General features: G+C 48.6%; 1 protein-coding gene across 6 annotated transcripts in view; it reads left to right on the top strand.

Moving 5' to 3' along the window:
* The window catches only part of MITF (melanocyte inducing transcription factor), a 96,297-nt gene that overhangs the window by 3,672 nt on the left and 65,415 nt on the right, over window positions 1-27,210 (top strand). Inside the window, exon 1 of one of the 6 annotated variants that reach the window (XM_082768022.1) lies at window positions 13,483-13,554. The exons of 4 other annotated variants lie outside the window; for them this stretch is intronic. The gene's annotated coding sequence lies outside the window, so the exon portion shown is untranslated. Of the gene's footprint in view, window positions 1-13,482; window positions 13,555-14,305; window positions 14,328-27,210 lie in introns of those variants that run through there. One more of the 6 variants, XM_082768021.1, reaches the window with a different exon arrangement.

Genomic DNA, 27,210 nt, shown 5'->3' with positions numbered 1-27,210 from the left:
CTTGCTCTATGTGAAATCATGTACCTGCAGTTAAATTACTGTTTGTGCTATTTTTTATTGCCCTTTTCCACCTTATTTATATTCAGACCCATTAAAAAGCACCTGAACAATCCAGTTAGTGGGGGTATTTTTAGTGGAAAAAATGATTGGGAAGTGCTTTGAAGTTGCACGATAGTTCTGGGGGAACCTTATTCTTTCTGAGCAGTGATGTTGAGATGTGGCGTTTGTCATGTTCTCCTCATTCCAGGTGTCCAAATCCTTCCTGGTATAACAGTCCTGTACTTGACTTGTCAGTGAGTACCTCGTCTCTGTCCGGTTAGGATCTTCTGCAGAGCCTTCCCCTCCTCTCTTCTGGTGCTGCACTGAACAGTGAGAACTAGGTTTAGTCAAAACTTCCCTTCTGATGCACAACGTTGTGGAGGAAACACTGATTTACCCAGAGGCACACATTTTTGAGATGTGCACTTAGCTCCAGAGCCAAACAGGACATCTGCCTTAGTCTGCAGATGATCAAATTTAATTCTGTAAATGAACTTTGCGGTGTGATTAAATTGGAACTTGATTGCATTAGGCTTCTCGGCGTTGAGTTTGTGCTGTACTGGAGGTAGGCTTTTCATACTACTGCTATTTATGGATCTCGTTCAAGTGTTTTATATTCTGGTTGGGTTCTGCAATGCAGTTTGTTCAAGCTACTGCTTATATCTGTTCCAGTTGTGCAAGAAGTGGAAAATATCCTTTATTTAGAACAGGTCACATGTGCCTGCATCCAGGAACCGCGTCTCAGCGTGCTTAAAAAAATAAAAGTGGATCTTGGAGGAACAGATTTAAAAAGTTCCTGAAAAATTTTTCCGTCTGTTACGAGGAACATGACATATTTTAAAGTAAAAGGTAACGCTGTCTGTGTGCACAGTGCTCCGTAGGCCAGGACTGGCTGGAGTCGATGGTGAAGGCTGAGCTGAAGGCAGTGGGAGGAGAGCTGAGCCCAAAGTTTGGCTCTGAAATTTCATCGGTAACGTTTTTGTGAGTGAGTCAATAATCCCGTGTTTGTTCTGCACCTCAAACTCAACTTCACCAGAAGGAAACCGAGCCACACGTTTTTGTATTTTTTTTTTTTTTTATTATTTTTGAAAACAGATGTAAGAGGAAAGGCTGTAATTGAGTGGCTGTTGTATAAACATACTGGGTTTGTGCAACTTACTGTCTCCGTACTTCTTTTGTATCAGGAGCTGGTACCGAGCCTTGTAACAGCGTTTTTCCTTGTGAAAGGTTCTTGTGACCTTTTCTCTTTGAGAAACTCCTCTCATATTTGCAGTAGGCCTTTGCTATTTAGCATGGCAACAAAACCAGCCTGTGGAGTTCTGTTTGGCGTTTGTTTTGATTTACCTTTTTGCTTCCCTAGCCTGCTTTTCTCAGGAGATTTGTATTTAGCTGCCAAGGTAATCGTACAGTGCGCAGGCATTTGGAGACGGAGCTGCCTCACTGACTTTGCACCTTTTATCGTACCCATTCACCTGCTTTTTATGGGGCTGCAGTAGCTGTGTGTAAGCACACACATTGCACGTGAAATAAATCGTGGCTTTTCGGGGAGCAGGAAGCTTCCCGAGCTGACTGAGGCTGAGTTACAGGAAGCAGGTTTTAACTCAAATCAATATATTTTTCCGTAATGATCTCTTAGCTGGCTGGATGTGAACTGGTGCAGGCCTGATGATAGCAGAGCTGCCTCTGTTGCTGCTCATTTTCCCACTTGTAGCAGAGGTACTTTCACAAGCTTCTGGACCAGAACTTCTTAGGGTGCTGTGAACCTTGTAGTTGTCATCACAAAATCATTGTGAGCTTATTGTGTGCTGTGTATGTTTTTATTTCTCACTCAGTGGTAGTCTCAGAGGCCTCTTCCAGCACTGTGTCTGGCAGACTGACTAATTCCTGCTGTACTGTTGGGTTACAATCTAGAAGAGGATTGGGAAACGAGAGAGAAAGAGACTTTTGGAAGCATTATTTAATGAAGAAATGTTGCCTTTCACCATGCCCTATGATTAGAAGTTTAACAGGAAGAAATCTGTACAGCTGTTTGAAAATGAGGGTGCAGGAGGAACCTGCGCAGACCTCAGCTGTGCTGTCCTCCTGTTTCTTTGTTCGCTTTCCAGGGTAAGATACTTTAAGACTTAAAAAAAAAAAAAAAAAAATATGAAGTGGGAGTAATTTTCTGTTTACTTTTCTGCTAAAAATTGAAATTGCATGTCGGCTGCTAATTGTCTTCAGAGCACAGTCTGCCATTTCAGTTCTGAGAACAAAATGAGAGTCCAACTTTCATTAAGCTGGTCGGGCTCCTGGCCATTATTGTCTGTCTCTTTCTATTTTAGATTCTAAAAGTTTTTGAAAGGCGTTACTGTAATATTTTGCTTTGATAAAATTCACTCTTTTCATATAACTTTTGCTGGAACAAAGGGAATGTGATTAAGCAGCCCAGCGTGGCAGATTTTGCTGTACAGTTAACTACTGCATCGCTATCACATCAACCCTGAACTTGCCAGCAGCCAAACAGTAACAGGACAACTACTGCTTTGCATAGCATTTCACACTTCCTTTCATACTGAGGAAAAACAGCATGGGAAAAGGCACGTTGGTCTGTCTTCGTAATAACATCTGCAACAGCTGTTGGAAGCTGATGCTGGCTTGAGCATCGAGGTTGAGATGTGTAGCTGGGGGATCCAAGCAGTGCAGTGCTGCCTGCAGACCCACAGCCTGCCTTCCAGGGAGCTGTTGGGTGTAGCTGGACGTGCCAAGGGTCTGCCTGCGGTGCATGGGCACTAAAAGTCTTCAGGTGCCTTTTGAAAACACTCTGTCCTGGTATCCTTGACCAGAATTTCAAGAACATGGGCCCTAGTTACTGATGTTGCTGGGCTGCACCAGAAAATAGGAAATTCAAAGAGAATTTTCTTCTGGGAGGGTGTAGTAGCGCAGGTGCAAGTCAAAAAATAGTGAAAATCGATAAGGAAGGCTTTGAATGCAACTGCTAGCTGGTCCTTTAACCCCTAACAACATGTTGGGATCATGCTTGGTTTTTCTGGTAGCATCCCTGCTGCAAGGGCTGCTGCAACGTTTGTGTTAGCAGCTTTCTGCTGGACGTGCACGCCGGGGGCTGGCGGTTTATCCTTTTTCCCTCGGTGGTAAGTGGCTCTGTAGAAATCCTGTCGGTTCCCCCCGCCCTGACCTGCTGCTAGCAGCTGCTGTGTGGACTGGACTGGCAGGTTGAAGGGCAAAAATGTGTCGCAGCCAGATATAATTACAGCTTCCAGCGTGAGCCAGCAGAGCTGCTCGCTGTGATGATTGTTACGTGTGCTGCTATGTAAAACAGAATGCGAGTTTAATGCAGGGTTCGGGCTCGTATTTTAATATTGTAATTAGCAGCCTTTAGCAGTAAACAAGTTTTTTTTTTTAAATCTGTTCCCATGAAGATTGTTCTCCTACAATTTGAGGAGATGTCTATCTACAGGCACATGGAGTTGGTTTTGTGAGTGCTGTGTTACTCGGAGAAAAGAGCATTCAGAAGCCATGTCTGGGTTTTTCTCCTCTTACCTGGGCTGTGAGAGGCTCAGCTTCAGGCAGCTGGGGGCTGATCCTGCAGTTGCTATTACATGGGGATATTTCAGCTAAGGAAAACAGTCGTGTTGGAGACCATGTGGCAATCTCCTGGAAGAACTGCAGTCATCCTTCGTAAACACTTCCTAAAAAACCCTGATCTAGTCCCACAGGTACGTACCGGCTCTATTTTGTTACAAAATGAACCGAGATCTGTCTAAATCTGCCGCTTTTAGTGGCTGCTGTGCATCACTTGGTTTGTGTGGCTCATGTGGAGTGTGCTGGGAGGTCTGGCCTTCTGAGGCCGTGCTGTGGGACTGGCTGTACAGAGGGAAGAGGAGAGACAGGACAGCAACGTGAGCTGCAGGGTTTGTCTGCAAACGCCACACCGACAGGCTTTGCTGGTGTGGATGCGAAAATTAGCTGCCTGCTTTGGCCTGTTGTTAGATGAAAGAATTTACTTGGGATAAATTTGGAGAGAAAAGGATTCTACATGGGGAAAATTAGTGTTTTGGGTGTATGGGAAGACGTTAATCAGCTCTGAGATATTTTCGACGCTGGGAGCTTGCCAAGTTTGCTGTGTCTTCAAGCGTTAGGCCAATGAAAGATGCCTAACGTGGCTTCGAAGTGTGGCTGGGATGCGGGGACACCGCTGCTTCTCTGCACCCTACGTCACAACACAAACTGCCCCATGGAGGGCAGAAACTTGGCAGGGCAGGGGCTCGGGGATCAGGGAAACCAGAGGAGCAACGAGAAGTGGGAACCACTGGAATGTCCTGAATGAAGGATGCTGCAGAGAAGGGAGAAAGGAATGATTAACGACCTTTACTAAGCTTACTCCCAGCCATCCTGTCCTGACATGTAAACACACACACAAAATAGGAATCACTGAGACTTTCTGGAGGAGAAAGAGACAGCTAGAAGGCTTGGGATGGAGCTGAATCAACCGTGAGCTGTGGCAGGGCGAGAAGATGGGAGCAGGCTGTGGAAGCTGCCAGATGGCGTGAGGTGAGGAGTACGGGCATGAGGGGGCTGTGCTCCTGGAGCTCCGGGCTGGGAGGCTGTGGGAGTGCTGAGGAGATGAAAGGGAATCACTGAAAGGCTTGGGAGAGCCTGGCTAAGCCTGCTGTGTGTGTATTTGCTGTTTCTTTTCGAGGTTCTTTGAGATTTTTCTAAATCAAGAAGGGGAGTGTGTATTATACAACTAGACTTACCCAGGAAAAGCATTTCCAAAATGTGGCCCTGCCTGATAATATGCAGTTGTGGAGCCAAACCAGGAATACAGAGGGTGAAGGGACAAAACAAACCCTTCCTTATGGTGTTGGTGGACTTCACCCTAAATAAATAACAGCTACAACCTCAGAGGGTGAAATCAGAATGATACCGGGGTCTGTCAGCATACTGGAGGGGAGGGAACCTCACAGAAAACCAAAGGCAAAATCCAGCTCTGGGCTGCTCGCTTGAAGCTGGGCCGAGATGAGCACAGGGCAGTGCGGGGCCCACACTGTGGGTCCCCTGGGATGCCATTAACTACCGTGTCTGGGCTTCTGCTCCATCTAGCAAGCTTTATTTTATTTGTACCAAATATTTACAGTCTTACCCAAGCTCAGCCCAGCCAGAGGCACGTCCCAGATGTCGGTCTGCCTGGCGGAGACATGGCCGTAGTTAAGAGTTGTGGGGATTACTTCTTTATTTATTGCTGTTGTAAGACGAGGCTGGCTATCTGATAAATAATTATTCCGCCCTTTGAGAAGGCAGCCTGTAAATCTGTTAAGCTGCTCCTTTGTTTGTTAGCCTGGTGCATAATGGGTTTGGAATTTAAGATTAATAGTATACTCTGCAACTGCTTATTTTGTGACCTCATCCTCCTGTTCTGCTCGCCTGCTTGTCCACCTGTCACATCCTGTTGGGCACCTAGGGCTATATTCAGAAGGGGAACTTTGGTTTGGCGTTGCATCACCTCATTCTTGTGTCTTCTGCTGCCTAGTGGAATTAAGGAAAGGGGGAAAAAATAAAAAAAAGTGAGGTAGGTGTCTAGGTTCCTCACAGAGCGCAGGGGCAAGATGTGGCTGTAGAGAATGGTTTGGGTTGGAAGGGACCTTTAGAGGTCATCCAGCCCAGCCCCCTGCTGCGGGCAGGGACGTGTCCCATGAGATGGGGCTGCCCAAAGGCTCCTGAATATTGCCTGAGGCAGCCAGTGAGGGGCAGAAGGCTATGTACTGTGGGCACCAAAGCTGGTCGTGTTTAATATTGTCCCTTGAAGACTTGTTAGTTTGTTCCAGGGGAGCCGCTGCTAAACCTTTCTTGGTGTCGGACAGTTCTGCTCTGCGGAAGAGCAATTGGTACAGCATCTCCCTGCTCCCATTTGGGTTCCATTCCTATGTCTGTCTGACCCAAAATATGGGGTTGAAAGTGTCAACCACCCCTTGGAAGGGTCCAAACCAATAAACCACGGGCTTTCTGAGGTGTCTTTGCTGCAGAAGCTATTTCATTTTGCCTTGTGTAATATTCCTTGAACTGTCAGGGGCAGGAGTGGCCTGGTAGCACAGGGGAGTGAGCATTCACCTGGAGTTGTTCTCATCCTGCTCCAGCAGATATTTTTTCCGTAGTGAGACGGCTCTACCAGGAAGCAGGGAGGACGCTCTCGCAAATTAGATCCTTTTCAGCTCCATCTGTTTCTCAGAGGCACTTGTCCAAATCCCTGCAATTGGGGTCACAGCGTGAAATGCAGGGAGCTGCGTGGCACCTGAGCGGCAGGGACATCTGTGGCACGGGCAGCTGGAGGGACACAAAGCATCTGTAGCATTATGGGAACCAGGCACTGCTGCGGGGGGAAAGGATTTTAATGGAAATGGTGTTCAGAAAGCCTCTCTGAAGGGTGTATGTTGGTGAAGAAGGTGGATGTGAGGAGTACCGGAGCTGCCCTGCAGCTCAGCGCTGCTGTGGGCAGAGATGTCAGGGTGCAGAGAGACGGCGCTGGCCGCAGGGGCCTGCTGCAGGATGTCTGCAAGGCCCCGGAGGGGTTCCCTGCACCCTTTCAGCCTTCCCCAAAGCTGTCAGCTGTGGCGAGCCACCCTGCCTTCGCAGCTCCTGTGCTTCGGGAGAGGTGCCTTGGAGCAGACACTAATTGCCGTCTTGCCGAAGGAGTTGTCTTTTGTGGAGGAGACTTAATTACCTCTCACTTCGCTTTTCTAACGAAGGAGCTTGCAGGAGTTGTGCCGAGGTGCAGGATCTCCGTGGGACAGAGCTTTTCTCCATGGCTCGGCTGGTGCTGATCTTTCTGGTCAGTTTTCTGATTCTGCTGTGATTGGTTTGAGTCATTGCAGGTGCTGTCATTCATACAATTACCTGATGCGTGTTTCCCATCCATAACGTAACCCCTTTGCACCAAGGAATACCAGGTTTATAAAATAACAGTGCAGCAAATTGCAGGATCTGTCCTCGTTGTCTTTTTTCAGTGGGTTTATTTACCTTGTTGTGGCAAGGACTTTCACAGCTCTTAAAATGCTGTAACCAATATTTATTCCAAGGCAGTCTTCCCTGTATTTAAGGGCTTCTGATAGACTAAATCTGGCTGCTGGCGTGCAGACTCATCCCGAGAACAGAAGACATCCAGTGGGTGCTGTCTGGCTTCACACAGGGCTATGAGGAATGCTTGGCTTTGGGGACTCTGCGATGGAAATGCAATTCCTCCCTTCTCTGTACAGCATGGGAAAAATAAGCAGTGAAATTAGGAACTGTGGGCACGTCAGTAGGAGCTTTTGCAGATGGCAGAGCACCCTTTGTAGCAGAAGGACAGGTGCTGTAGAGCTGCAAGATTGTACTGACCGCGTTGCATTTCTGCTGGAACAAAAATGTAACTGGCTCAGCGTTTGCACTTTCCACTTGTGCATTGTTTTCTCTGTATTTTGTGCATTTAGAGAATGCTACGCTCTGCAAACTGCTGGTTTAGTATTTTCTGTGGAATGAAAACCATCTGGATAATTTAACCAGATTTTATCTAAGTTTGTGGTAACAGGCTCTTTTCTGTTTCTTGCCGTCTTGTTTGATTAAGATGAGAATTTGAGTTAAAATTCAGGGAGTTCAGTAAGTGATGGTTTATGACCTAGAATTTTTGAAGCAATTTGAGCTTGTTTGGAATCCTAAAAGTAAACAAAACATTAAGTGATGTACAGTCTCTCTCAAAAGCATTCTCCCTGAGCAAATGCCCACTGTAAGCTTTTTTTTCTCTCGTGCGCTTTGAATCCTCTGTGCGGTGGGTGTTGCAAGTTAAGGAAGGCATTCAGGGCTCGTGTCTGCACTTCTTTGAAGGAGAAATTACTTAAACACATGCTAAAGCCTATGCTTCAAGTCTTTCCTTGATTATACTTGAAGTTCAGCAAAACACTTCAATGTATTCTTGATTTCAGAATCCTACAGGAGGCAGTCAGTTCTGCACGCATGGGTTTAAGCCTGTTGCAGCCCGGTGGTGACAGCAGCAGGCAGTGCTGTCCCTGACCCAGCAAACCCTAGGAGTGAGAGCTGTGCTGCTGAAGGCTTTGTGCCGAAGTTTCACCAAATAGCTTAAACATGCTGGTGGACTGAAAGAAGAGTGTTCAGCACATGGCAGGCTGTTAAATCTGGAGTGCCTCGCAGCCTGACACTGACTTTAATACATTATATTTCCAGTGAAATACTACTTAGGAAAGAGAAGGTTAAAAAAAATAAAATCCCACTAGGAAAAGGTAAATGCATTGACTTTGACAAGCGATATAGAGCTGTCTAAACTTAGGTGCAGGCTCCTTAACATGGGAAGAGCACTATCAGTGGGACTTCTTTCCCCAAGTGTTAACTGCCCGTTTAGTTCCTGATGTCCTGATGCTGTTGGCTCATCTTATTGTATTTTACTTTGAGTGAGATGAAGGAAAGAGGTGATGTTCTCAGCACTGGAAAATTGTAGGCATTTAAGAGCAAAGTAGTCAGGTTTGCATGTGCCTAAGCCATTAAAAGGGTTCCCTGCACACTTGCTGTGGTGACAGCGAGTTCTTGTGCAGCTCTGGCGAAGGAGCTGTGTCTGGCTGGGGCTTTCTGCATCAGAGCTATCCACTGCGAGTCTCGTATCGGGCCTAGTGGAAGGGTTCTGAAAATTTACAGCAGGCTTATTTCCAGGAGTTCTCACACCTTTTTTCCCAGTGGCTGTACACAATCATTGAGGCCTCATCGCCCTTGTCTGCCTCGCCTCGGAGGCTGCCAGGCTTTCTTCCCTGCTTCAGTTCAACCTTGTTTGACACAGACCAGATTTCCCTGTGTTGTTCTTCCTTGTGGCCAAGCTGCAAAGCCCCCTACGACGTGGTGCTCCATTTAGTGAGTGTTTCAGCTTTGATGCAGAGATGCGGGGTGCTGCACGGTGCCTGGGTGGTGTGCTGCAAAGCAGCTGACAAACGTTCACCACCGGCGATGTTATCGGAGCTGCTTAGCATGGGTAATAATTCCACGGGGCTGTTGACTAAAATATTCCAGTTCTTTGATGCGCCAGCACTGACTTGTCTGTTGTGAATTCATACGCTGAAGTCAAAATTGCTGGGAAAATAGTAAACGTGAACTTTGGCCGTTTCACGCCAAGGAGATAAATCTAGAATCTGTTCCCAGCGTGCTGCACACACGGGGCCTCTGTGTAACAGCTTCTGTGCTCATGAGGAGAGTGTGCAACCTACACTTGGCAAATCCCACGTGGAATTGGGTACCTGAGCTTTGCTCAGCACTGCTCCTGCACTGGATGCAACGTGCAGGTTTCTAGGGCTGCATTTTGGTGCTCTGCGAATTTCTTTTGGCAGCTCCAAGGACCACCAAGCAGGAGATATTAGAGAATGTCCTTCATTGAAAAAGAAAAATGTATTGGAGTACTTCAGAGGTGCCTTCCAGGGTAAAAGAAGTGCAGCAGTGGAGTGCAAATCTTTCAGGAGGCTGCCAACAGCAAGTAAGAGCCCGGTTCTGTGCCGTGCCACCACAGTTCTGCTCGGTGTGCTGGCGTTAGACGTGGCAGTGAGCGGGAGCTGGCGGCACGGCCTCCTCTGGGTGCTCTCAGGGGCACTGCTCGTTCCTCCCCGTTGTCAAGCTCTGACATGTTTTGGTAACTGCAGTGGACTGGCAGTGGCAGAACATCAAGCATGGAAAATAAACCGTGTTTACTGCTCCGCTTTTTGTTCCTTCTTCATTTCCAGAAACTATTGAGAAATGGGCAGAAAGTTACGGGTGTTTTCCCCGGGCAGTGCTTTCTGGGGGAGAGGCTCAGTGCCCTTGTGCCACCAGAAGCTCCAGGGAAACCTGAGGCCCAGTGCAGACACCCATCCTTCTGATGTGAAGTTGATAGAGGAGATGTTGGTGTTTTTGTGGCTGTTTTGGCCTTTTCTCGTGTGAACGAGGGTGGCTTCGGGTGGTAGACACAACGCAGCGATACCTGTGCTCCCAGGGGTGCTGTGAGGCTTAGCTGTAGGCAGCCTCAGGCAGGACATTAATGCCGTGTGTAGGCAGGTTTTTTGCCTCCAGCTGTGCAGCCAGAGCTTGTTTTGCCCCGCAGCTCCCGTGGGCCTGCCCTGGTGCTGGGCACAAGGCAGCTGAGAGGCGGCATGGCGGAGCTTGGGGCGCCTGCTCACGAGGCCAGCCCCGAGCCCCACCGCAGCGTTTTGCTGCGGGGTCTGGGAGCAAACAGGGCTGGTGGGACCTGGGCTCGGCTGTCTGAAGTGTCAGGAGGCAGCGACACGGCTGCAGCAAGGCTGAGTGCTGGGGAATGCCTGGATGCATTAATGCGAAGGCACGAGTGCACCATTCCTGTGGCCACAGGCTCCTGGGGTTTCTGCAGTTCCTCCAGGCCTCGCTCTGCTCCTTCGGGTGGCTCGGGGACCTGCTGGAGAAAACCCCTGGCAGGCAGAACAAATCAGGTAAACCAGTGGGATCTGGGGCAGCGTGGGATCCCGGGAGGCTGTTTGCACCACGAGAGCTGCTGCTGGAGTGGAGCTGCCGGGGCAGTTTAACTCCGCGGGGCTGCACTTCAATTAAGTTGTCAGCTTTAGCATCGCTCTAGGCGTTAATAGAGTTTTGCTCTCGCTTAAAAATCTGGTTTAGTAATTAACCTCCATTTTATTCGGGAGTTCAAAAGGTGCTCGTTCGGTGCAGCAAATCTCATGTCATTTGAATTAAAACATGAAAGACGTTCAGGAGCGAGAAATTGAAACAGGATAGTGCAGAAATTGGATTATGTGCAGTTGAGAGGGGGCTGTGCAAGATGCCAAGGTCTCAATGAGAAGTGTCTTGAAGGCACTGCTTCACCTCTGCATTTGGGTAGTTGGGGAGTGCTCTGAATTAAATGGGGATTTAGTAATGGGGTTGGGATTTCTCTTGTTGCATGCACCCAACTCTCCTGGCTAAGGGCTGTTAAGTAGCCCCACTGTTGGAGGAGAGCTGCCTGCTGCTGCTTCTCTCCAAGGCAGGCAGTTTGAATTTTCCCCAGAAAGATTCAGAGCGAGAGCTGGCCCGTGCTCTGCTGGATGTGCGGTAAGTCCCACGGCCCTGTGCTTTCCAGGACTGCGCTGATAACATCTTGATTTGTCCAGGCTGACTCGTTTTCTTGGGCCCCAGCACTTCCATCATGCTATTGGCACGTATGTGGGATGCGGTGGAGAGAAGCTGGGAGAGCAGGCACTGACAGCAGGCGGCTGCTGCTGCCAGCACCGTGCTCAGGCTGCAGCCCTAACACACAACGGAGCAAAACGGCCTTGTGCAGAGCTTCCCTGATGGGTGCTGCTGCTTCAGGTGCCTCTGAATAGAAAGTACAGGCTCCAAATACCCTGGGAAACTGCACTAGTTCCTGCTGCCCAGAGGTTTTGGGTGGCCGCAGGGATCAGAGGCAGGTTTTCCCTGCTCCTCGTGAATGTTGTGTGCACAAAGTGCTGCTTGGGCATCTTTTTTAAACTGGGTATAGGGCTACGTGAGAGTGCCAGTTCAGAACATGGACACAAAGGCATTTGCAAAGCAATACTGTCCACATGTAGTCGTGTAGTCTTTGCTGTTGTGTACTCCGCTGGATTTCAGAGGTAGAGACGCTGGAGGCTCAGCGTTCCCCCAGCCAGCTCCTGTATAGCACAGGTATGGGGGACCCAAGCCTTTGTCTTTTTTAACATTTGAGTGATTTAAGGAGAGGAAAAAAACAACATCTTGTTATCTGTTATTTACCTTCTTTACTTCCAAGCAGTAATTTGGGGTAAAAGTTCATCTCCTGACCGCCAGCAGGACTGTGCACCACGGGTGTGGTTGGGGCTGCACCTAACGTCCTGCGGCGGCTGCCTCGAGGCACGGTCCTGCTCCTGCCCTGCTGAAGGAGTTACCAGTTACAGCACCTTTCCCTGATTCACTGGGAAAGGTCCCCACATGCTCTAAAGAAAAATGAAATCCCTTCAGCGTAGAGCACTGACTTGTGCTGTGGTCACAGTGGGAAGACCCAACCCAGAGGGTTGAGGACGAAGAGCATGGGAGCGTAGGGCTCCTCCTCCACAGCAGCCTGCGGTTATCTTGAGTTAGGTGGGACGTAAATCATACTGCTCATCCTATAAAAAACAAGGCAGGAGGGATTTGTGATGGTATGGTGGCTGGCCTGTGGCTGGATTGTACGTGGCTGAACTTCGCTGTCTTGAAACCAGTGTTCCAGTAGGAAGCGTGGAGTGTGTCGTGCTTACGTTCAGTGAAAGGAACGAGTTCAGTTTGACTTCTTATGATTGATTTTTAATGTACTGAATCTCTTGAGGAGTAATGCCAGTACTCTCATAACCTGACAGGGCTTTCCTCTCGAGCTTCGTGCTTGTTCTTTAGGAATCGCATCCCAAATACACTGATTCACTGAGCTAATCATCTTACAGCTCATGCATAGCTTAGTTAATTCCGTGTAATAATTTACTGATGTCAGCTATACTGCACTAGTTATCTATGTACAAAGTCCTGCTTCATGGCAAATATGATGTAATGCATGTTAACACAAACATCTTTAACCACAGGCTAAGCTAAGGTGTCTCAGCACATGTTTGCTGTGATCTGACAGCACACGTGGCTGCTCTCGCTGCTCAGCTGCTGGTAAACCAAGGTGTTTTTGTCCTCCTGGTAAACCAAAGTGTTTTTGTCCTCCTGCCACCATCCAGACCCGGAATCCCTTGCACTGATTGCAGCTGTAATGGCCGAGCCATCCTGTGTTAATTAATTTTCCATAGGGGACAGTTTCATTTTCCATGGGAGGCAGCAAATGTAGGTAATGGATGCAACAGGATTAAGTTCTCTCAGCGTGTAGCCAGTGCTGGTGACTGCGGACTAGTTTAACAGGGTTCACATCTGTGTTAGCTTTCAGAAGACAACATGAAGCTATTATGCAGTTACTACCCACTCCAGGATCTGCACATCAATTAGGAGAGGCTGCTTACTCATGCTCCTCAAAAGTTGTGCCAAAATAGCTGTTACATTATGTCAGAGCCCATATTTTCATCCAGAACAATTAATCAGGATATAAACCTTGTTTCTCCCCAGTAGCTTCATATGTATACCCCGGGCTTCGGTACGGGGTACTTCAGGGCTGCCCTGGTTCAAGAAGATTCTTCTGTAGTTGGCACACGTCAGGGAAATTATTATGCAATGTGATGTTCTTTTTCCAGCAGTGTATCTGGGAAGCTCCAACAACAAAGTCCTCTATAAACAGCTTTGTTTTGCATGTTGTGATTTATTCCCCTGTAACACTTGGGAGCCCTACGCCGGGCCCAGCATCGGGTGCTGCTGCCTGGCTGCAATGGGAGCACGGAGCGAGGAGGTAAGCTTCTTTGCAGCACATCTGCACAGAATAAGGCAGGAGAAAGAGCTGACTGCAGGAGGAAATGTTGAAGCTGTGCTGCCAGGGCGACAGGAAGGACCCTAGCTCATCGGCTGCCTTGCTCCCGTCAAAACACCCATCAGCATCCTGTGCAGGTACCTGACAGCTGCCTTTCTGCCTCTCCAATTCCTAGATCTCCAATTCCTAGATCTCTTTCTCAGCAGCCTTTACGTTTAAAGTTGCTCCCAGTCCATTTGGATCATGTGGTTTCCACCTCGGAGTCCCACTCCCAGGAGAGGAGGCTGCTCCAGGAGGTCCTCCGTGGTGAAGTGGTGCTCCTGGGGGGGGTGGTTTGCAAGGGTCTGACCCCTGTGCACTGCAGATCCCTCCCTGTTTACTTCCTGCATCCAACATCGTGTATAAAAAGCCTGCAGACAGATCTCCGATGCTGCCCAGACCTCTTCAGATTAACAAAAGCTGTGAATTAAATCCTCCTGGCTTTGCTGAAGCCAGCGACTGGCTTGCAACATTTCTTCTCAAATTTCAGGAGCCTGTGGTTCTGGATCCCGGCCCTGTCTCGCTGGGCAGTCGGTGGCAATTCGCTGTGGCCCAGAGATTGATGGCAGCAGAGCTGAGGACAGATGCAGAGCCTCAGCTAAGATGTGACAGGACGAGGAAGCAGCGCGTTTGGAGAAGTGACAGAAACCTGCCGTAACGAAAACAGGAAAATAGTGGCTTTAGTGGGGCTTCTGGTCGTAGCCACGAACCTGGAGATCTGCCTCCTGACCTTCCAGGCTGTCCCCACGCACAGACTGCCTGATGGTGCCCTAAGGGAGCTCCTTCCAAAGAAGAGGAGAGGCTCCAAAGTAATCGCATCAGTTGTTTGTGCCGCGCCACACACCAGGGAGAGGGTTCTGCGGAGGAAAAGGTCACGCTGATAGCAAGGCTGAGCTCTCTTCTGTAATTCTTCTGCCTAAGTCAGGCTTCTGGCTGTTCTGCCAAATACCTTGCGATGCAGGGAAAATGATAACTCAGAAAAGATGATGTGTCATAAAAACAGCGCTGCCTGCTCCAAGCCCTGCATATGTTAACGCCTGGGTTTTCGGGCAGCAGGTTGCAGCGAGGTGTGCCAGCAGTCTGAATACCTGCTGGTGGCGTGGCCCTCTTTCCATGAAAAAGCTGCTTGGGTTAGAGACAAGGGTGAAGTCACTGGGAGTGCTTGGTATCTGTGAATTAGGTCCAATTATCTATTTCATTAGAAGCAATGAAGGAGCATACTTCCTGAGCTGCTTGCTTTAGGAATCTCCTCTTGCTTCCATTTATTTCTTCCCTACTGGAAAACTCATGGCAAGTGAATAAATTCATCTCATTAGAGACCATCTGGAAATGGCTGTAACAGACTGAATTATACTTCATATCTGAGAAAAACTTCTAAAAGGCCTCTGACTAAAGGGAGGATGGAAGCCTGGAAAAAGGTTTAATAGGAAAAACAGACAAATAGGTTAGAATTCAAATATGTGAAATTATGGGAATGTTTTCACTTGGAAAAAAGCACAGACAGAAGTTAAACTGTGATTGAGTGCAAACCCTGAAACATTCGAGTTGTACTTAGCCCGTGGCTGTTCACTGAGTTTGTTCTGACTCCCAGCAGTTCATGTGTGTGACTTCAGGATGCAAAAAACCTCTCCTCATTTGGCCAGATACTTGTCTGTGTTGAGATAAAATGAAATACGTGTAACTTAATAATACAGGTTAGTGGAAAGAAGTGAATTTAAGCAACCAGCTGACTTCTGAATCTGTTTGTTCTAGATGGCATTAGGAGGATCAGAAAGGGTCGGGCAGCTTCAGGGACAAAACAGACACCAAAGGGACTGGAGCAGGGCTGCCACATCCCCTTGCCAAGGACTGGGTACCCGGGGAGCCGAGCAGAGGCAGGAGGCAGGCTTGTGTCCATCCCACTGGAGATGGGCTGCTGATGGTGGGCCATTTGTCTACTTACTGCAGCACCTGGACTGTGGGTACCCATCAGCTGAGCTCTGGCAGGTTTGGTGCCTCGTTCCTTCATTCTCGAGTCATTTCAAGCCCAGGCACTACTCATCAAAGCCTGGGCTAATGAATCATTGCGAACGCTTGACGTGTTGGCAGCTACATGCCACCCAGCTTCACATTCTGTTCTGCTGCCATAATTTTAAGAAACTATTGGAACAATGCCCCCCCACCACCAAAAAAAAAAAAGTACCCACAGAGCTGGGAACTAATATGCAATCCTCCCCCGGTTTATCTGTACCAAGCTGTTTGGGTAGGCCTTGAGATCAGTTCCAGCTGCAGAGCAGGTTTTAGTCAAGAAATCAAAAGCTTGGCTATCATTTATCCGAGTAGACAAATGAGTCAGTTAGTCCAGAGCTGAGGAAGGCTAACCTGAGATGACAGAGCTCAATCAAAGGAGTCAGAGGCTCTGAGTGCCCGGTAGAGCTGCACGATGCCGTGCTTTACATGGGGAGTCAGTCATTAGCCTGTCAGTCATGGTTATTGGGATCTCTGTCAGGCCAGGCCCTGTTCCCCTTTGCATATACAGCAGGCTTCTTCGGTCTCTACAGGTATTGTTTGTAACTGAAATCTCTGCTTCATCAGCTGTTGGCTGTGCTTTGACTCGGAGCCCATTTTATTATGTACTTGAGCATTCGTGTTAAAGTGCCTTAGCCCGGTACTGCTAAAAGGCTGCTCTGGGGGGGAGAAGGTGTTTTGTAAGCACCTTCTGCTCTTCTCGGTTTGGCTGAGGGGTGAGCAGGTGGTGGTTTTGCTTTCAGCAGGGAAGAAGAGGGAGTCAGAAGGTGAGTGGTCCTCTCCTGGCCACGTCCGCAGTGGCTTCGCTGTTAGCACCCTGTGTGTGTGAGTCCTGCTCAGGCTGCAAGAGCTTAAACTCTGTTGACAGCTTAGGAGTAGGACAGCTGGACTAACAGAAAAATAAACAAATGATGTCCCATTTGTTTAAGCTTCTCTCTGAAAATGAAAGTTTAGATCCACTGTGGTATTACTGTAATGAACCAGCCGTGGGTGTACTCAGAATGCATAATGAAGCCTGGTCTGGTCCTGCTAGGCACTGCTTTACTGGGGAGATGTTTGCGGGTTTTTAGCACCTTTGATTTCCAGCCCCTGCCCCTGCAACACCTTGACCCTTTGGGACCTGAGGCAGACTATAAGTCCCAGTCCCAGGTAAGCTTGGCAAGTGGCAGCTCTCCCATGTGATGGGGGGCGAGGTAAGGAGCAGTGTTTTAGCTGGAAGTCGTGGTTCAGGACTTTTCTTTAAATCCAGAGGAACAGGCCCGTTCTCCAGGGACTTAAACCTTTTCCATTATTTGAAAAATTGCCTGGGAGCCTGTGGTAATGCTCCTGCCTATTTTTTTTTTTTCCATTTCTGCAGTGTCAGGGAGAAAAAATAAATCTGTAATCCAAGTAATCTAAATATAGAAGTGTTAGTTAACAAATGAGCTTTCTGATGGCTTCAAAACGGGTTTTGTAATAAAAGGAAATGTATTTGACACTGCCAGAATTTACAGTCCCACCAGAGGCTTGTGAAATAACTGTTATAACAAACATTCTGGGCTGTAACAAAGCTTGTTGACATGTACGGGTTACTGAAGGGTATTTCGGACGGGTGCTGCGAAGATGGCTTAGCAGGAAAAGGACTTCACGACTACTGCATGGCCCCGTGTGGACCATCAGCTTTTAAACAGAGACTTAAAAAAAAAAATGTTAAAGAGGGGAAATGTCTTTAAAAAATGAGTACCAGAACATGGCTTGTGGGAAGCAGAAGGATGAGACTGTGAGTAAACCAGTTGTGAGTGTCGGAGGCTGGAGCTGTCCTGGCTGTTCAACTGACTGGGAAACTGCTGTGCTGCAGCCAGGCCCTGTAACTTGCAGTTTTTTTTTTTTTCCTTTCCTCAAAATCTGAGGCTTTGACAGCTCTCTGCAGTTGCACAACAAGTAAAGGTTGCAATTATTCCCAGGTGTGATAACACTTGCATGTGGTCACTTAGAAATGAAGTGCTGCGGGAAGCCCTGGGAGTGCTGCTCTTCAGCTGGTGTCAGAAAGCTGTGCTGCTTTCAGCTGCTCAGAGCTTTAGCTACAGGTTCAGAGGTGGTTTGCTCTGTTTGCCGGTCCCTTTTCGCACTAGGACTCAGCCTAGTGCTGTGTGACTGTTCTTGTTCCATCTGCCAACACTTTATTTGCAGCAATTATTTCTAACTACATCCAGGGGTCCAGTTCTGTGCAGTGCGATGGAGGCACAGCCATAAGAAAGTTAGGTTAGGAAGAGTGCTCTGGGCCACTGTGGCTGGCTTGGGAGGCACTGGAGATGCATCAGAGTGAGATGCTGCCCAGCTTGGCATAGTTCACAAAAATACAACACCTTCAAAAACCTGCTGATGTTAGAATGGGGAGGGAGGGAGTCAATAATCAGCTTTTTACCCTACCAAAAGTTGTTTTTTCAGGTTGAAATAATGCAGTTAAAAGAAGTAGTGAAGCTAAACAATAACGCTGTCAACTAAAATATGGAAGTGAGGCTCTAGAGTTTCACTCTGTAGCTTAGGAAATTGAGACCAAGTTTCCCATCTCATTCAATGCCCCGTATGTGAGGCTTGCACTGCGTTACTTTCCTCTCCAGGTATCTGAAAGGTTTCGCTGCTCTTATGTGAGTCTGGTGTTGCCTGCAAGAGGGATCAGAACATGGAACTCGATATTGAAGAGTAAGGACAGCTTAAACGTTTCATTAAACAGCAGCTCCCAATACTAAGTGACAGTGTTTGAGCCAGCAAAAAAACATGTTCTTTAAGGCTGTGCCTCCTGCTGTGCTTCTTTCAGGTTTGGGTGCCCCCACACAAGGTGGGATGTTGCTTCTGGGCCCTGTGCTGGGGAGCACTGCTCCAGGCTCTGCTCCTGCTGTATGGGGGCAGCCTGCTCTTCATGGGGCTGTGCTCGTACCTCGGGCTGGGGAGGCAGTCAAGTCAATACAAGACACACTGAAAGTACCTGCCTGAGCTCTCAGAGCTGTTTCAGGTTACATAAACCAGAATTTAAAATAGTCACTTTTTCACAACACAGAGCACGTGTTAGTGAAGATGAATTCTCAGCGCGGTGCCAGCAGAGTTACTTTAACAGATGCAGAGCTGCGCTACTAAGAATAGTTTCTGCAGTTATCTCCCCACACAAATTTTCTCCTCGGGCATTTGCAATGTGCTTATCTGCACTGCAGAAGATCGTCTGCATGCTCAGGTTTTTTTGCAGAAACGGATCGGGAAGCTTTCAGAGGGTATCAGGAGCATGCTGCTCTGAAGCTGCACCGAGTTTCAAGCGATGAATCAGAATTCTGCATAGAAGGAATTGGATGCAAGCACAATAAGGAAGTTTAGCAAGAGTTTTTTATTCTTTTTTTTTTTTTTTCATTCTTGCTTTGCCATGGTAAACAGCAACGCTTGCTGGCAAGAGGGAGAATAACAGATTAATCTGCTTATTTCCAATTTGCAGCTCATGCCCAGCCATCCAGCTCTCCTGCAGCTGTTTCCCGGTGCAGGATTTACCTGGTGGGGAGGGAGGCGATGTCCCAGCACTACAGGCAGGCTCCTTACTAAGGTCACAGAGCACCAGAAGCCCAATCTTGACTTTATTTGAATTAAGCTGAATTCTGAAGTTTCCCACTAAAATAAAATGCTCTCAAAAGTGAATTAAGCAGAATTTTTTCCTGGTAAGCTCCCAAGACTGTCCTGAAACAAGAAAGGAGGCATTAATTGAAGGTTGCCTTTCCTCGTTTGCTAAGCAGCACCACTTTTACAGGGTGTGAAGCTGTGGTTATTAACCAGAGGTAATGAGGATGGAGTCGCTCATTACCAGCTGCTGGGCAGAGTAACTGCTGGCTGCTCTTGGTCAGAGCGGTGCTGCTCAGCGCCTCCTGCTCCAACCTGGGCATCTTTAGAGGAAACTCGCTGCTGGTGAGCACCTGTGAGGAACCTTACCTCTATTTTTACGGGGCCTGAAGTGGGCTGGTGAATGAGAGGAGGAGGTGTGGTGGCTGTGTGTAGCTTGGTTTGCCGTGGCCTCCTCTCGGGGTGCCCTCGGATGTGGCCGTGACCAGGGAAGGTGGGGGCTCTGCACCCGCCGTGGTGCTGTGGGGTACTCTGCTTCCCCCTGCTTTCACCCAGTGACCCGTCCAGGGACAGCACTGCAGGGTGCTGGTGGTGTGGGTTTGGGGTTTTGTGCATGGCTTAGATTGTATTATCAGATTGTGGTGTTTTTCTTATGAAGACAGCACAGCCGTAAGTGCTTAGAGGATTTTTTCTTTTCTTTTTTTTTTTTTTTTTTGAAGTGTGAATTTCTTTAAGTGTTTGTATAAGAAGAGTTCAGGTAGTGATCAAGTGATAGGACAGCTTCTGTAAATCAAAAAAAAAAATAACTTGGATTTGAGATGCACTGTAAAATATTTTTGTAATAAAACTTGAGGAGTTTTGCAAGTACCATTTCTGTGTTAGGAAAAAAAAGGTGGAATGATGTGAATTGCTTTACTCCTGGGAAAAATGCATTGCATGTGGTGTAATGCTCCTGTACAGTCACTGCAGCTGCATTGGTGCTGGGGGCTCGGTAGAGCTGGATGCATGTGGAATAAATGATAACTCTGAAGCAAGAGAGAAGCTGCTCTGTGATGGAGATCTGTGCCTGGGGCCCTAAAATGTATCCTGGCTCTGTGAGTAGTGGGAAGAAACGCTTCTCTGCTGCTTGGCTTGGGGAATTTCTTTCAGGGTCCTTGGTAGTAGCTGTTGTGCAGGCTGGTGGACCTGGTGTGACCTGGAGTGGCAGTTCTCCTCCTCTTCGTCTGGCATCTGGTATGCTAGGATCACCAGCTGCAGTCAGGCCAGTCTCCTTCCTGCCTCCCTGCCCTCTCCCCTCCAAGGGTTTCCCTGAGATTTGTGCTTTTTAGCAGTTGAAAACTCAGCTTGAAACCTTCCAAATGGCTTTGGGACTTTTGCGATCCCATCAGAGCTGGGACCAGGAGCCTGCTGTGCTTGTAACCGGGAGCAGAGCCGGCCCCTGACGGTCTGTAGGGCTTCCCCACTGAAACGGGGAGCAGGAATATTGGAGGCGAAGGCAAGCCTTTGGGATTTTCCATGTTCTTGTGCATAATTTAAAGCAGTGATTCAGGCAGCTGAGCAAGGCTGTTTATCTGCTCAGCTCTAGTAGAGGCGTCGTCTCCTCCTGGGTGCCAAATACTTCTGGGGATACATGAGATGGGAGAAGCCGACGTGGTCCTGCTGGAAACCTGAGAACAATTTTGGTGGTTTTAAAAAAAATTCATAAAATTCTGGTAAGTTTTGAGTTTGCTGAGCCAGTGCTGCTGCCTCCACCTCGTCGAAGAGAGTAGGGGTTATAACAAGAGTTTGGAGCAAGCCCGCAACCAATGAGTGTTATTGTTTAAGGACAGCTTTTCTCGTATTTCTGACTTGGTATTTTTGGCTCCTCTGGAAGGTTCCCGTGCGTGATTTTCTCCCTGCAGTAGCTGCGGTAACCCGTAATCACGGAGCGCTGCGTGCTGTAGGGCTGAGATAAGTGTTGAAAATCTGCGTGTTTTTGTGAAACGCGATGCCAATGTAATAACTTACGGAGATCAGCTATAGATTAGCAAATCCTCGGTGAGTCAGACGTTCCCCTTGCTGCTGTCTTCCCCAGCATGTCACAAACATTTAGGAAAGCTCATTCATCCCAGATAGGCATGAAATCCATCTTTGATGCGCAGGGCTGTGACTCAGGGAGTGGGACACAAAGGCCACTCGGTGTAATGCCTGCTGCTGTGCTTTTGCCAAATGCCTGGAGCAGAGGGGGAAATCTCTGCTGCCGGAGTTTGTTTGGAAGATGCTTTGAAGATTATGGATCTCCTGCCTGTAACATACCCCAATTAAACGTGATTAGGAGCGTTGTAAGTAATAGCTCTGCTATGAGGATGAAAAGAGGATGAGAACGATGAATAGCACAGGATGTGAAGGTGTTGGTCGGGTACATGAGGGAAGGAAGGCAGTGGGGTATCTGGCTATTGTTACGTAGGAAGTGAAGAGTCAGGGAACCACCAGGCAGTCCGGCCTCGCAGGGACGTTGGCTGGGGGTTTGTAGAGCAGGCAGCAGGAGCTGGATGGGATCTGATGCCAAGGTGAGTTTCCCACTTAACCTCCTTGCTCTGTCTTCAGTCCCTCTTCTTGCTGTTTGTGCCACTGGCTCCTGATTGCAGAGTAATTAGGTACGTCAGATATATCCTTAGCCTCGAGAACTTATCACTTACCCTGTCACATCCATCCTCAGTCCCTCAGACCCCAGCAGTCCCACTGCACGCCCTGTCCCTTGCCTCCTCTACCTGCTCCTTCACCCTGCAGGGCTCCATGCCTGCTGCCCTGGTTGTAGCCGTGCCTTTTGCCTTCTCCTCTAATCACTTCTGAGATCAGACTTCCAAACTCACCCCCTGTTACAGCACATCTGCTCCTCCTGAAGCTGTGCCTGTCATCCACCTGTCCAACAGAGCACTGCTTCATGATCCTCAGCCTCACAAGCATTATTAAAACGGCCTTATTAACGAGCTGCCCTGTAAATCGAGGGGCTGGCAGCGTGCTGGTGCCACGTTCCTCGGGCTGCCTCAATGGCACCCAAGATGTGTTTCTGTGCTGTGTCAGTCCCTGATGATCCTCCCTGGGTGCCTCCTGCTCTGGCTCTTGCTATGGTGGGGCCAGGTCCCTGCTACCCTCGTGCAGCCCGGCAGCATGGGGCCGATGGAGCAGCTCCGTGTCCTCGCCTGCTGCGTTTGGGCAGCGTTGATGTTCCTGCAATTTGCACTGGGTGGACAAACAGGCCACCTATTGCTGCCGTGATTGCCCAGGAAATGTTCTGCCAGCTCCACCCCTGTTTCCTGATGTGCAGCATTTCCCTCTGATCCGCTGCTGAGCTGGGGAGAGGAGCGAGACCTGGGTGAGTCCCGGCGTGGCGCTTGCACAGCAGGTGGCTGTCCTTAGCGCTGCGCCCGCCTTGCTTTCTGTCACTGCCTCCTTCTGTCCCGTCCCTTCAGTTCTCTGGGCTCTCATTTCTCTTGAGAGCATCTCCTCAGTCTTCCTAGCACGACTTTCCCATCTGCACCTCTTCTGTTCTTTCCTTCAAGGACTTCAGCAAGGGGGCAAGCTGGCAGGTGAAGTTGAGCAGCTCCTGAGATGCTGCCACAGGGCTTGTTGCAGCAGTGTTATGCAAAATGTGTTCCACTGATAGAAAAGGAAGGGAAAGGTTGTGTGGAGTAGGGCTGGGGGAGGAACAGAGGGAAGATTGCCGGCTACAAAGCTGTTAAGGGTGAAAGCTGCTGCCTGTCGGTCTTGTTGCATCAGAATGAATTTACTGCTGATTTTAGTATGGGAAAGGTGTAGCTGAGTATTCCTCCTTCCTTCAAAGGGAGGAAGAAATGAATGGTGTGAAGGGCTTGAGTGACTTTTTTATATCATTATTAAAAAAGAAAGACACCTTTGGCATCTGTAGGAAGGGCTGCTGGCTGTCTCTGGGCACGCTCCTGCCTCCTCTCATGCCCCTTGCCTTGTCCATTTTCATTAAGAAATTCTCCAGGACATGGGCAGTTGCATTTGCTGCTCGTGTCAGGCTGTCTGTATGAGGTGCAGGTTGATGTTGGCCGTTCCCAGGTCCCGTGGCAGCACAAACAAGTGATGTAGCAGCCAGCACGTGGCAGCTGGAGGTGTGGGGTATGTATGAGTGGATGTGCACAAAGCCCACAGTATGGTAACACAGAGGGAAATAAGGTATATAGACAACTTAAGCTTTGTGACTTTCAGAAATGAGCTGTTTGCAGGTCGGGAGAGAGCACTGCTACCTGAGCAGTGAGTAAAATATCCACTGCTGCTCCATGAAACGGAGCAAAATTGAATATGCTGGATTTTATTGCTGCTGTCTGGATTCATAGCAGGGAGCCAATGAGCAGCTGGCTTGCACAATGCTTTCACATGCACCGGTAGCTGAAGGCAGGTTCACAAAACCTTCACCCACGTGAACACTTAATTCATTTCTCTCAAATGCATTTAATAGAATGAATGAGTATTTTTGACCTTCACCAACTTTTGACAGAGTCTGGAAGCTGTAACAAGAGGTCTGCAGCACGTCCAGTTTGACCTAGGCCCCTCTCTGCACCTCCTCCATCACTGTAAGAAACGCGTGGTTTCTTTTTGCAATGTAAATACTTTGGGAGAACATAGTTTCCACCGAGAAGTTATCTAATTAAAAATATTAGGAGCTGTGTTTATTTATAACATCTATGAATAATTATTACTCAGAAAGTCTGAGCGTTATTTTCTCGGGAAGTCCCTCATTAGAAACTCTGCCTCATCGGGGCGAGCTGTGCTCTTACTTAACCAGTTTCGGTTCACATCTGGGTACGGCTGAGGAAAATCTGCAGAGGCAAATCTCTCAGGCTGCAAATTAGAGAGCAGCTCTCTCTGTGTTACCTCCTGTCATTATCGTGCCTCCTGGTGAGGAACCTGAGCCCAGCGGCTTCTGCAGGTGTCCGGGGTGGTGCTGCTGGTGCTGGCAGGGGGCAGAGAGCAGTTTGGGGAGGGCCTGGGGGTTTCTTGATGCCGGAGCTCCTCCAGCTTGCCGTGTCCCTTACGGCAGGCTTCGTACCCTCGGCAGAGCCCTGCTTGGTTTACACATCCAGCCGGTTGGCCTCTTTCCAGTGTCTTCAGAACAGGGCCCGTTGTTTGTGCTCGGACAACAGTGGCTGTGTTTGCTAATTTAAAAGCGCCCTCCTCGTTGTTCCTGCTCTGCTGATGTGGAAGCAGAAGCAGAACGAGGAGCTGCTAACCCTCAGGTAGTGTGGGTCGGCAGCAGGCAGGAGCAGAGCCACGTCCTCAGCACATTTTGGAGTGGTTTCATCTGATTGGGACCGCTCAGCGCCTGGTGCTGGAGCCGTGGGCCTGGAGAGCTGCAGCAGTAACCTAAAGGACAGGCTGCTGCTCCTCTGTACGGCGCTGGGGAAGGAAGCTGCTGTCTGTCTGTCTGCCCACAGAAGGGGCCCAGAAGTGGCCGTGGTCCCTTACACGGGTCCCTTGCCCTGGGAGTGAACTCGCCCTTCTGCAGGCCGTGATTCAGGTTCGTTGTAAACCACCACTTGTGGCTTTGACCTTTCCTGAAGCAGAACAAAACCAGTGGCCTTTGGGGTTTCTCGTTCTTACTTTCTCAATTCTTGGTAGTCCTTCTGTGAACTGGGAGGAAACTGTCAGGATTTTGCAAACTGCCCAGTCTGGGATGAGGGAGCACACGTTTGCAGCAGGCCACGAGCTGGCTTTGATTCTGTGAGGGGGTGAGGAATGGTTCTGACCTCTGCCACTTTGCTTTTTATTCTTTATCAGACTACCCCTGTGGCCACAGCCCAAACCAGCTGTGATGCGTGCTTGTAGCTAACATCTCACCATGGTTTACACGTGCCTCGTTTACTAGGGCTTGCTTGCTGTTGTGCCTAGCAGTAGGATAACTAAATTCAACGTGAGGGCTGTACTGCTTGACGCGGCTGCTGTTGAAGGCTTGCTGAGCTCCTGTCCTGGAAGAGAGAGGTGTTCCCATGTGGTCACTTCATTTAACCGTGTTCCATCATGCAATTAAAGAAAACTTGTCAACTGAATTGGAAGCGAGGGCTTGATTGCTTCAGGATTTGTCTTGTCTCTGAGTAAATGACTCACTCTTTCCTGTTGCCGTCCCCCACCCCGCCCCACAGTAATCAAATTTAAGCAATGCTGTATTTGCATCGAAGATCTGGGCTTCTGTAGCCTGTAATGAAAAAGCATCAAATGATGTCTTCATGGTTACATTTATTAGTTATAATGAAAGCTTGGTTGTTCCACAATAGCGGCATTTTGTCTTGGTTTATACAGCCAGCGGCATGTGAAAAATCTCCGTGGTGCTAATGCTGATCCATCTGTTGGCATGCTGTTGGAACAGCAGTGCGCCTAATGGTGGTATAGATCTGAGCTACCAGTAAGCAAGTGTTTCCTTATAGTATTTTTCTTTTAGTCATGTAAAAAAAACTGATGACTTCCCGATAGAGAAATAGCTTTGCTCGCTGTCCTTTCTTTCCTCTTGCTCCGTTTCTGTCTGCCGTGAGAAATACCAAAATGCAGGAGGATGATTTTGGAGCTCGGTGGCCACCTGGGCATTGCTGGATGTGAGTACCTGCAGGCCAGATGAGGAATTTGTTTGCTAAAGGTTTTCTTTTTCTCCTCTGCCCCCTCCCCGAAGTGTTTCAGTTGGTCTCATGAAGTTGTCTCCCTGTAACCTCTGGAGTTGCTCACATCCTGTGATTATCCTGGCTGCAAGAGCATCACTCGTTGTTATTGCAAGAATACAACTGCTGCTGCTTCAGGTGACTGGATTTGTTCATCAGCTGCTCCTAAGAAGCACTTTGTGGCTGCATCCCACAGCCATCTGTCGTCGCCCCTTTTATATTTAGGGAAGGTGAAGGAGTGGTACTGAGTACTCTTGGGCTCTGCTGCTGCTGCTAGAAGGCATTACGTGGCTTGGGGACAGCTGGCCTTTGGGAGCGATCTCTTCTGCTCTCAGCAAGAAGTTCCACCTTGTTTCTGCCTTGGCAATGCAGTAGTGAATGAGCTTTTATTTTAAAGTGTGCGTAGTTTGCAAGAAGGATGCTGGAAGTGAGGTGTTTGGTATGGCAGCGAGCTCTGAGTAGAGATCAGGCAGCTAAATTGCTCGTCCCTTCTTCATCTCCCAGAACTTGGATGCTGTTTGTTGTCTCTGTCCTAAGCCTGGTTGACTTTGTCTCCGTGTTTAAAATAGTATTTGATCTTTGCATTTAGCCAGCAGCAGTGCAGCTGAAATCAGAGGCAAGTGCCAGGACGCTGGCATCTCCCCACAGTCACTGTTTGATGTGCTGAGCAGTAACCAGAGAGACCCCGAGTGTTGTCCTCAGAGGTTTTGAGAAGCCTTGCTGTCAAGACACAAGTGGCTTGAATGACACGGCCAGATGGGTGCTGTGCTCAAGTGGCTCTGCCACTGCCGGGTAATTACATAGCTGAGGGCTTAGTCACCTTGCAGATGAAGGTTTTTTCTTTTCTTTAAGTTTTCTAAACGAGGCTCACTGATTTGTTCTAAAAAGTATGAAATACCGCTTATTTTTAAACCCATGGAAACAGTGACTTAAACATTTCTTAATGTCTGTCTGCCTGTTGACCTGAAATTGCTTAGGAACTTGGGGATGCACCGAGGTTGCTCTCCGAAACAGACAGCGCAAGCCGCCCTCTGCCCCGGCCAGTCCGTGTGTGTGTGCTTGGTTCCTTTAAAGTGCTACAAGAAGCACAAATATAGCTGGAGTCACGGACAGAAATAAACCTGACATTATTACGTGAGGTTTGGACGCGGCTCTGCCCGGGGTGCTTTCATAACTCGGACGTGAAATATTTTTAAGTGGACTCTAAAGTTCACGCGCTGCACCGCTCGGTGCCTACGAGCAGCAGCCTCTGGGCACAGCTCTGCTCCCTGGGCTTTGTTTGCATCCTCCTCGGAGCCCTGTTACCCCGGGAGGACACGGCTGTGCTGTTCCCCGTTGATGCAGAAGCAGCAGTTGTACACGGCCTAGCTACCAGCTGCAGATGTGCTCCTTGTACAGCAAGGTCAAAATTACACAGATTTTTTGCAACTGACTCTAACTGCTACCTTACTGAAGCACTTTTTGCAGCTCTTCTCCCTCCCCTCCTGCGCTGAGATCCTAAATTTAGCAACCCGAGAG

The sequence above is a fragment of the Aythya marila genome (assembly GCF_965140915.1).
Source record: "Aythya marila genome assembly, chromosome: 10".
NCBI lineage: Eukaryota > Metazoa > Chordata > Aves > Anseriformes > Anatidae > Aythya > Aythya marila.
The sequence above is the reverse complement of the archived record's forward strand: the minus strand, read 5'-3'. Positions and strand labels throughout refer to the sequence as shown.